Here is an 11,039-nt window from a genome sequence, read left to right on the forward strand (position 1 = left end):
AATCAATCAATGTGATACACCACATCCACAAAATGAAAGGTAAATAAATACCAAATGATCATCTCCATAGATGCAGAAAAAGATTTGATAATTTCAATGTTTGTTCAGGATTTTAAAAAAAAACTCTCAACAAGTGCAGAAGGAAATTTCTTCAACATAGGCCATTCATAAAAAGCTCACAGTTAAAATAATCAATGAGAAAAAACAGAAAACGTTTCTTTTAAGAGTTCGTACAAGGCAAGGATCCACATTTGCCACTTCTAGTTAACATAGTACTGAAATAACTAGCAAAAACAGACAAGCACAAGAAATAAAAGGCATCCAAATTGGAAAGGAATGCCAGGCGCCACGGCTCACACCTGTAATCCCAGCATTTTGGGAGTCTGAGGTCAGCAGATCGCTTGAACCCAGGAGTTTGAGACCAGCCTAGGCAACATGGTGAAACCCTGTCTCTACAAAAAAATTTAAAAATTAACTGGGTATGGTGGTACATGCCTGTAGTCCCAGCTACTCAGGAGGCTGAAGTGGGAGGATCACTTGAACCCAGGAGGCAGACATTGCAGCGAGCCATGATCATGGCACTGTACTCCAGCCTGGGAAACAGCAAGACCTTTTCTCAAAAAACAAACAAACAAATAAAATAAACAAATTGGCAAGAAAGAATTAAGTTGTCCTTGTTTGTAGATGACATATCCTATATGTAGAAAATCCTAGGGACATCACCAAAAAAATGGTTATAACTAATAAATAAACTCAGTAGACTTGCAGACTACAAAATCAGCATAAAAAGTCAACAGCATTTTTATATATTAACAATGAACTGTCAAAAAAGGAAACCAAGCCATTTACAATAACTACCCCCCAAAATACATAGAAACAAATATTTCCAAGAGAGTGAAAGATCTGTACATAAACTATATAACATTGATGAAAGAAATTAAAGATAACAGAAATAAAAAGATAGCCTGTATTCATGAATTAGAAGGATTAATATTGTAAAAATGATAATACTACCCAAAGCAATCTACAGATTCAATATAATTCCTGTAAAAATCCAAATAATATTCTTCACAGAAATAGAAAAGAATCCTAAAATGCATATGGAACCACAAAAGACCCCAAATAAGCAAAGGAATCTTAAACAAAAAGAACAAAGCTAGAGGCATGATGTTACGTGACTTCAAAACATACTACAAAGCTGTAGTAATCAAAACAGCAGGGTACTGACATAAAAACAGACAGATTGAACTGACTAGAGAACCTTGAAATATACGTATTTATGGTCAGTTGATTCTCAACAAAGATGCCAAGAACTCACAATGGAGAAAGGATTATCTCTTCAATAAATGATATTGAAACAACTGTATATACACACACAAAAGAATGAAATTAGACTTTATCTCTCACTGTTTAAAAAAATCAACTCAAAATGGATTAAAGATCTAAATTAAGAACTGACACTGTAAAGCCCCAAGAAGAAAACAAAGGTAAAAATCTCTTTGATATTGGCCTTGGCAATGAATTTTTGGATATCACACCAAAAGCTCAGGCAATAAAAGCGAAAACAAAACAAACAAGTAGAACCACATCAAACTAAAGAGATTCTGCATAGCAAAGGAGATAAGCAACAAAATGAAAAGGCAGCATATGGATTGGAAGAGAATATTTGCAAACCATGTGTCAGATAAGGGCTTAATATCAAAAATATACAAGGAACCCACACAATTTAATAGCAAAAAAAAAAAAAAAAAAAGGAATTAGAAAACTGGCAAAGAACCTGAATAATTTTCCCTAAGAAGACATACAAATGGCCAGCAGGTATATGAAAAGGTAGTCAACATCGCTAATCACCAGAGAAATGCAAATAAAAAACACAATAAAGTATCACTTCATACCTGTCAGAATAGCTATTATCAAAATGACAAGATGGCCAAGTGTGGTGGCTTACACTTGTAATCCCAACACTTTGGGAAGCCGAGGTGGGAGGATTACTTGAAGGAAGGAGATCAAAACCAGTCTGAGTGACATAGTGAGACCCCATCTCTACAAAAAATAAAACATAATAATTAGCCAGATGTGGTGGTGTGTACCTGTAGTCGCAGCTACTCAGAAAGCTGAGGCAGAAGGATCATTTATGCCCAGGAGTTCAAGCTTTAGTGAACTATGATCATACCACTGTACTCTGGCCCTGGTGACAGAGCAGAGCTCTCTCTAAAAATAAAGAAGGGAATAAATAAGTCAGAAGATAAGAGTTGGCGAGGGTGTAGAGAAAAAGGAACCCCTGTATGGTCCTGGTGTGAATGTAAATTGGTATAGCCATTATGGGAAACAGCATAGAGGTTCCTCATAAAAATCAAATATCAAACCACCAGATGACCCAGCGATCCCTCTGCTGCATGTATACCCAAAGGAAGTGAAACCAGTATCTTGTAGCCATATCTGTGTTCCCATGTTCACTGCATCATCACTCACAATAGCCAAGGTATAGAAACAACCTAAGGGCTCATCAGTGGATGAATGGATAAAGAAATTGTGAGAGATACATGCATGTGAATATTACTCAGCCTTAAAAGAGAGGATACATACCATTTGCCACAACATGGATGAACCTGAAGGATATTATGCTAACTGAAATAAATCAGACACAGAAATAAAAATGTGAAATAATCTTATTTGTAGGTGGAATCTTAAAAGAAGTCAAATACATAGAAATGAAACGTAGAAAAGTGGTTACCAGGGGCGAGAGGTGGGAGAAAATTGGGAGACATTGGTCAAAGGGTATAAACTTGCAGTTATATAAATGAGTCTGGATATCTAACAGACTGTATCAGGACTATAGTTAATAATATTGTATCCTGAAAATTTGCTAAGAGTAGATTATATGTGCTCTTACTATGTGAAATGTAACTAGGTAAAGTGACAGATATGTTCATTTGCTTGACTATAGGAAATCATTTCACTATGTTTGTATATATGAACACATTATGTTGTATACCTGAAATATATACAATAAAAAATAAATAAACATCTTTAGAAAATGAAGGAGAATTAAGGACTTTCTCACACAAACAAAAACTGAGGGAATTTGTCGCCAGCAGACCCAGATTGTAAGAAGTGTTAAAAGTTCTTCATAGAGTATATACCCAAAGGATTATAAAACAATTATAAAGACAAAAAAAAAAAAAAAAAAAAGTTCTTCATAGAGAAGGGAAATGTTATAGTTCTGAAACTTGGAGCTACCCAAAGAAGGGAAGTATGTTAGATAAAGAATAAATGAAGGCAAAATAAAACCTTAATTTTTCTTATTAATTGACCTCATAGATAACTTCAAAATAATAATAGCAAAAATGTACTGGGTAAATAAACTTTATGGATAAGTTAAATGAATGACAGCAATGTGAATACTTCTGTATAAGGTACCCACACTACCCATGAAGTGAATTTGGGAATGGACTTAAATTGGTTGTGAACTAGCCGGGTGTGCTGGCTCATGCGTGTAATCTCAGCAATTTGGAAGGCCAAAGCAGGAAGACTACATGACCCCAGGAGTCTGAGACCATCCTGGGCAACATAATGAAATCCCATCTGTACAAAAAATTGTTTTTTAAAAAATTAGCTGGGCATGGTGGTGAGCATCTATAATCTCAGCTACTTGAGGGGCTGAGGTGAGAAAGCTTCTTGAGCCCAGGAATTCAAGACTGCAGTGAGCTATGATTGCACCACCACACTCAAGTCCAGGTGAAAGAGCTTATCTCAAAAATAAGCCAAGCAAAATTAGCTATAAATTAGTTGCAAAAGTATCCTGAAAACCCTAAGGAAGCCATTAATTTTTAAAAATAGAGATAGGGTCTCGATGTATTGCCCAGGATGGTCTTGAACTCCTGGGTTCAAGCCATCCTCCTGCCTTAGCCTTCCAAAATATTGGAACTGTAGGCATGAGACACCAAACCCAGCCTAAATTATTTTAAAAAGAAGTATAATTGATATGCTAAGAGATGAGAGAAAAGAAAATAATACAAAACGTTCAGTTAAAACCAGAAGACAGAAGGAGAGAAAATTTTTTTCGAAAGAAGTGAAGAACAATTGAATGAAAAGTTACAAATGTGGTAGATATTAATCCAACTATATCAATAACCACTTCAAATATAAATGGTTCAAATATACCAGTTAAAAGGCAGAGACTCACTGAATAGAAAACAAGACTCAACTACATGTTGTCTGCAAGAAATCCACTTTACATATAAGGACACAGATAGATAAAGAATAAAGGGATGGATGAAAATACATAATGCTAACACAAATCAAGAGAATCCTGAAATAGCCACATTAATTCAAAACAAGGCAGACTTCAGAACAAAAATTATCAGGGATAAATAGAAGTATGACATAGCAAAGAGGTCAATTTCCATGAAAACACACAATTCTTAACATGTGTTCCCCTAACAAGATTGTCCAAATACATAAGGCAGAAGCGGATAGAATATCTCAAAACAACTCAACCATAGTTGAACTCAACCATCAAATAACTGCACTTGACAATTACAGAATATTCAACCACTGACAGCAGACTACACATTCTTTTCAAGTTTAAATAGAATACTCAGAAGATAAATCACATTCTGGGCCAAAAAGACACTTCAAGAAATTTAAAAGAAAAGATACCATGTAAAGTATGCTCTTGCACCACAATGGGTAAAACCTAGAAATCAGTAACTGAAAGGTAGCTGGAAGTTTCTCAAATATTTGGAGATTAAATAAGACACTTTTGAATAATACATAGGTCAAAGTCTCAGAATAAATTAAAAATGTTTTGGCCAGGCACGGTGGCTCACACCTATAATCTCAGTACTTTGGGAGGCCAAGGTGGGTGGATCACGAGGTCGAGAGATCGAGACCATCTTGGTCAACACGGTGAAACCCCATCTCTACTAAAAAATACAAAAATTAGCTGGGCATGGTGGCATTCGTCTGTAGTCCCAGCTGCTTGGGAGGCTGAGGCAGGAAAATTGCTTGAACCCAGGAGGCAGAGGTTGCAGTGAGCCGAGATCACGCCTTTGCACTCCAGCCTGGGTAATGAGAGTGAAACTCCATCTCAAAAAAAAAAAAAAAAAGTTTTGACCTGAATGAATATGAAAATAGAACTTATTAAAATTTACAGAATATAGTGAAAGCAGTGCTAAAAGGAAAATTTATAGCATTGAATACCTATATTAGAAAGGAACAAAGATCTTAAATCAATAATCTAAGCTTCCATCTTAGAAAACTAGAGAAAGAAGCATACTATAAGTCTAGAACAAGCAGAAGAAAATAAATAATAAAAATTAGAGCAAAAATCAATCAAATTGAAAACAGAAAGACAAATAGCAAAAAAAAAAATCAGTAAAATCAAAAGCTGGTTCTTTGAAAAGATCAATAAAATTGGTAACTTACAGTGAGGCTAACAAAAAAAAAAAGAAAAGAGACATAAATTGCTAATATCAGAAATGGAAAATGGGACATTACTACTGATCTCAGGGACATTGAAAGTATAATAAAATACGTTCAACAACTATGGTCACAAATTTGATAACTTAGATGACCAGCTTCTTGGGAGGCTGAGGCAGGAGGATCGCTTGAACTCATGAGGCAGAGGTTGCAGTGAGCTGAGATCACAACTACACTCTAGCATGGCCAATAGAGTGTGACTCTCTCCAAAATAAATAAATACATAAAATTAGTATTTAATAACCTTCAAAAACGGACAGCATCGGGCCCAGATAGCTTCACTGGTAAATCCTACCAATCATTTAGAGAATAAACTGTACCAATTCTGTACAATTTCTTCCAGTGAACAGAAGGAAAGATAATACTCTCTAACTCATTCTAGGAGGGAAGCATTACCCTAATACCAAAATCAGGTAAAAACATTACAAAAAAGGAAATCTATAGATCACTACCTTTTCAATAGCATAGATGGAATAACCTGCAGCAAAGTATTAGTAATTGAATCCAACAATGTATAAGAAGAATTACATATCACAACCAAGTAATATTTATTACAGGTATGAAAGGCTGGTTCACATTTTAAAAAATCAATTTAAGGCTGGGTGTGGTGGCTCACATATGTAATCCCAGCACTTTGGGGACTGAGACAGGTAGATCACCTGGGTCCAGTACTTTGAGACCTGCCTAGGCAACATGGCAAAACCCTGTCTCTACTAAAAATACAAAAAATTAGCCAGGCATGGTGGCATATCCCTGTAGTCCCAGGTACTCAGGGAGCTGAAGCAGGAGAATGTCTTGAGCCCTGGAGGCTGAAGCTGCAGTGAGTCTTGATAGTGCCACTGCATTCCAGCCTGGACGACAGAGTAAGTCCCTGTCTCAAAACAAACAAAAAACTATGTAATTCATGCCATCAACAGGTTAAGCAAGAAAAATTATATAATCACATAAATAGATGCAGAAAAGCATTTGGTAAAATTCAACAGCCAGGTATGATATAAACTCTCAGCAAACTAGGATAGAGGGGAATGTCCTCAATTTGATAAATAACATTTATAGGCCAGGGTGCTGGCTCATTCCTATAATCCCAGCACTTTGGGAGGCCACAGCAGGACTGCTTGAGGCCAGGAGTTTGAGATCAGCATGGGCAACACAGAGGGATTCCATCTCTAAAAAGACACACACACACACAGAAACATCTACAGAAAAAAAACTATAGCTAACATCATTCTTAATTCTTGGTGAGAAACTAGGTGTTTTCTCCTTAAGATCAGGAGTAAGGATGTACCCTACCACCATTCATATTCAACATTGTACTGGAAGTCCTAACTAATGCAAGAAGATTTTAAAAAGGAAATTAAAGCTATACAGATTAGGGGGAAAGAAAAGAAACTGTTTTTCTTCACAAGTGACATGATCATCTATGTAGAAAAATCTCAAAGTATTGACCCAAAACTCCTGAACTAATAAGTAATTACAGCAAGGTTTTTTTTAGATGGAGTCTTGCTCTATTGCCCGGGCTGGAGTGCAGTGGCTCGGTCTTGGCTCACTGCAACCTCTGCTTCCTGGGTTCAAGTGATTCTCCTGCCTCAGCCTCCAGAGTAGCTGGGATTACAGGAGTGAGCCACCAAATTTTTGTAATTTTAGTAAGGACCAGATTTAACCATGTTGGCCAGGCTGGTTGTGAAGTCCCTGCAGGTGATTCACCCACCTTGGCCACCCAAAGTGCTGGGATTACAGGCATCAGCCACTGTGCCTGGCCAGATTATAGCAAGATTACAATTTAGTAAATTATCATAATTTTATGTTGCCTCAGCACCCATTTTTAAGGGAAGTTTAGCTTTCCTATGCCAGAAGGAGAGCTCAGTCACCCTTGACAGTTTTCAGGTTGTACACTTCCTCCCAGGTCCTCAAGGCAGTCAATCCAGGTATCTGCCGTGTACAACTGCCTCCTGGTACCCACCTCCATATGGGACAGCTACACACAGCCCACAGACTAGCTCTGCATACTCTATGTAGTGGAGTGGATGGCTGCACCTGAGATTCCAATTCATAGTGGGTACCTTATCTGTTTAATTATGCCCATCAGATGCCTTACTAGGTACCTGACTCAGATTTCTCCCATAGCCTTTTGTATCTCTGCTACTCAAATAGCACCCATGACAAGGCACAAGGTCTAATGCCTAGACATTACATGGTCAATTTCAGTGGTAATGACACAGCATAGGTTACTGCCCAGGTATTAGAAGTAGAACACCACACCCAAATGGTCCAAGCCAGTGGCTGGGGATAACATGCTTGGAGGTATCTCTTCTGCTTAGTAGACTGGGCTCCCCACTTTTCCACTGCTTCCTTTAAATTTACCATTTAGGGATTTGCCCATGAACTTAAAGCCACTCACACTATATTCTCCAATATATATTGCTAATTTCTGCACTCTCTCTCCCTGTCTGTTCGCTCTAACATAACCTCTGTGTAGGGGGCCTCCAACAATGTCATGTACTTCCAGAACCTATAAGTAATAAAATCGTTATTTCTATCTTGTCTCTCCTAATCATTGAAAGGTTGCTCTCCATCTTAAAGATCATAAGTTTTAAAATACAGGATACAAAGTTGATAAACAAAAGTCAATTGCTTTCCTATATGCCAGCAATAAACAATTGGGATTTAAAAATTAAAAACACAATAACATTTACATTAGCACTTAAAAAGTACTTAGTAATAAATCAACAAAATGGGTACAAGGTCTATTTAAAGAAATCTAACGAAATCAAAGAAGTTCTAAATAAATGAAAAGATGTCCATGTTCGTGAATAGGAAACCTCAATCTTTTAAAGACTCCAGTTCTTCCTAATTTCATCTATAGATTCAATGTAATCCAATCAAAATCCCAGCAGGTTATTTTGTAAATACTGATAAACTGATTCTAAATATTATATGAAAAGACAAAAGACCCAGGATAGTCAACACAATATTAAACAAGAAACAAGTTGGAAGACTAATACTACCTAAAGCCTTACTATAAAACTATAATAATCAAGAAAGTATAATGTCGGCAATAGAATAGATAACCACATCAATGAAGAAGAATAGAGAACAAACAGATCCACAAAAATATAATTAACTGATATTTTCAGGAATTAAAAGCAATTCAACAGATAATGTACAATCTTTTCAACAAATGATGCTGGAATGTTTAGGCATGCACAACAAAAGGGAAAAAATATGAATCTAGACACTGATCTTAAACCTCCCACAAAAATTAACTCAAAATGGATTATGGACCTAAATTTCACATGTGAAACTTTTAGAAGACAACCCAGGGAAAATTTTGGGATTTTCAAAGCATGATCCATGATCCATGAAGAAAAACTGGTATGTTGGAATTCATTGAAATTAAAAACTTCTGCTTTGCAAAGACATTGTTAAGAAAATGGAATGACAAGACACATCCTGAGAGAGAATATTTGCTGAGTACATAGCTAATAAGGGACTTGTATTCACCAGCAATCCCCACACTTTGGGAGGCTCAGATGGATTCATTTGAGCCCATGAGTTCAAGATCAGCCTGAGCAACATGGGGAGAAATTTAAAAAAAAAAAAGTGCTGTGTCTCTTTGGGAGGTTGAGGTGGGTGGATCACCTGAGGTCAGGAGTTACCAGCCTGGAAGACATGATAAAACCTTGTCTTTACTAAAAATACAAAAAATTAGCTGGGCATGATGGCATGTGCCTGTAATCCCAGCTACCCAGGAGGCAGAGGTTGCAGTGAGCCGAGATCGTGCCATTGCACTCCAGCCTGGGTAACAAGAGCAAAACTCCATCTCAAAAAGAAAACATATATATATATACAGGCTGGTGTTGTAGCTCACACCTGTAATCCCAGAAGTTTAGGAGGCTGAGGCAGGAGGATTGCTTAGAGCCAGAAATTTGAGACTTGCCTGCACAGCACAGCGAGACCCCAGGTCTACAAAAATAAAAATAAAAAATTAGTGGGGCATGGTGGCACACAGCTGCAGCCATAGCTACCTGGGAGGCTGTGTAGGGAGGATTGCTTGAGCCCAGGAATTGGAGGCTACAGTGAGCTATGATTATACCACTGCTCTCCAGCCTAGGCAACAGAGTAAGACTCTGTCTCAAAAAATAAAAATAAATGATCAAAAGATCTCAAGAGACATCTCACCAAAGAAAATGTAAAGATGAGAAACAAAAAACAAAAAATAAAATAAAAGACAGAAAAAGAAAGAAAAAAACAAAAAAGAAGAAGAAAAAAGAAAATATAAAGATGGCAAATAAACATATGAAAAGATGCTTGATGGCTGGGCATGGTGGCTCACATCTCTAAGTCTAGCACTTTAGGAGCCCGAGGCGGGCCGATCACAAGGTCAGTAGTTCAAGAGCAGCCTGACCAAAATGGTGAAATCCTGTCTATACTAAAAATATAAAAATTAGCTGGGCATGGTGGCATGTGCCTATAATCCCAGCTACTTGGGAGGCTGAGGCAGGAGAATTGCTTGAACCTGGGTGGCAGAGGTTGCAGTGAGCTGAGTTCCCACCACTGCACTCTAGCCTAGTGATAGAGTGAGACCGTCTCAAAAAAAAAAAAAAAAATGCTTGACATTATTCATTATTAAAGAATTGCAAATAAAACAATGAGATTTCACTACATGTTAAAATTGTTAAAATCTAAAACAATGACAAACACCAAATATTGACAAGAATATAGGGCAAGTGACAGTCACCTTGAAAGACAGTTTGACAGCTTTTTACACAGCTAAACAAAGCCTTACCATATGGTCCAGCAACGATGCTCCTAGGTGTTTACTCAAATGAGTTGAAACACAAGCATCTGAACATGAATGCTTTATTCATAATTGTCAAAAACTGGACACAACCAAGATACCCTTCAAAAAGTGAGTGATTCAACAACATGTTGTGCTATATCCACATAATGTAATATTATTCAGCAATAAAATTAATTATCAAGCTAGAAAAAGACATGGAGGAAACTTAAATGCATATTACTAAGGAAAAGAAGCTAGTCTAAGAACTACATATTGTATAGTTTCAATTATATGAAATACTGGAAAAGGCAAAATTATGGAAATAGTAGGGTTTAGGGGAAATGGAGGGATTAACAGGTAGAGTGCGAGAGATATTCTGAGCATTGGAACTATTCCGTATGATACTATCATGATGGATACATGGCATTTTGCACTTGACAAAAGACTTCATAACAAAAAGAATACATTCTAATGTAAACCAGAGTTTAGTTAATACTAGCTTATCAAGTCAGGTTCATCATTTGTAACAAAAGTACCACACTAATTCATGATGTTAATAATGGAAAACTGGGAGTTGGGGAAAGAAAAGGTAAACAGGAACTTTTTGTACTGTCAGCTCAATTTTCTGTAAACCCAAAAGTGATCTAGAACATAAAGTCTATTAGTAAGATTTGAGGAAAGCAGGTTACCAAAAGCTTAGAAAGGAGGGCTAGGATCTCATCCTCACAGCCGCTCAGAAATAGTTCCAGAACTAAGGGAAGAGGGAGTCACTGCA

Source organism: Callithrix jacchus, chromosome 2 (genome assembly GCF_049354715.1).
Source record: "Callithrix jacchus isolate 240 chromosome 2, calJac240_pri, whole genome shotgun sequence".
In the NCBI taxonomy this organism is placed as follows: domain Eukaryota; kingdom Metazoa; phylum Chordata; class Mammalia; order Primates; family Cebidae; genus Callithrix; species Callithrix jacchus.